The following is an 872-nucleotide window of genomic DNA, read 5'->3' on the forward strand; positions in this document are numbered from 1 at the left end:
GAGCCAGGGCTGAGAAGCAACCTTGTCTCGGCATCAGTGGTCTACGGGGACTATCAGCTGGGATCCTAGAACCATGACCTACCTTTGAACAGAGGGATCTATCTGTGTGCAGGTGCAAGGCTGGCAAGGCTGTCCCAGTGGGCACAAAGGCAACACAGACCTCTCCACCCAGAAGACACATTCTTTTCCTCCCCACACCTTTATCCTTTGGTACCACCAACCATCAAGCAGGTAAAAAAAAAAAAATGTTTGCAGAGCTCTTTTTTTTAGTGTACTCTGCCATTGAACAAAACTACCTATTCCAAAGAGCATCAGCGGAAGCATGCCCACAGTGTAAACTGCCCACATCCAACCAATGGCCCATGCCTGGCCCATGTCCCATAGTGAAAGACAGTAAGTCAGAATGACTGCTGTGCACGTCTGTGGGTTCATTTAGATGGTTTTCTTTAATTAATGATGAAGACACTACAATTCTAAGTACCAGACAGAATTGGGGGAGGGTGGGGAGGGGGGGTAAAAGAATTGAACACAAGCATAACACTATAAAGAAAGCTTGGGAAAGTGAAACACTTCTAAAGAAAAAAAAATATAAACCTAGCCTGGTACCCATTACATATATACATAATACGTTATCCACATATATACAGTAAATGTTTTGGTAGCAACATAGACCATGCGTCGGTCTTTTGTACACAGATGAAGTAGCACCATCAATAGCACCACCATCTTCAGATGATAAACCAAACCACACACAGCAAATGGAAAGGTCGATGGCATTCGTTTGGCCCACCCTGTAGCCAAGAGGTATAAGGAAAATAACTACATAAGAAAGATTATTCTGAAAGCTATATTCTTAGGCCAGTGACAAAGTT

At 43.5% G+C, this 872-nt stretch overlaps 1 protein-coding gene across 1 annotated transcript in view; it reads right to left on the bottom strand.

The window, feature by feature from the left end:
* Positions 1–423: 423 nt before the first annotated feature.
* Irs1 (insulin receptor substrate 1) overlaps positions 424–872 on the bottom strand; it is a 59,457-nt gene continuing 59,008 nt past the window's right edge. Inside the window, exon 2 of the mRNA XM_031368163.1 lies at positions 424–872. This exon is cut by the window's right edge and continues 4,096 nt beyond it. The gene's annotated coding sequence lies outside the window, so the exon portion shown is untranslated.

The sequence above is a fragment of the Mastomys coucha genome, unplaced genomic scaffold (genome assembly GCF_008632895.1).
Source record: "Mastomys coucha isolate ucsf_1 unplaced genomic scaffold, UCSF_Mcou_1 pScaffold14, whole genome shotgun sequence".
In the NCBI taxonomy this organism is placed as follows: domain Eukaryota; kingdom Metazoa; phylum Chordata; class Mammalia; order Rodentia; family Muridae; genus Mastomys; species Mastomys coucha.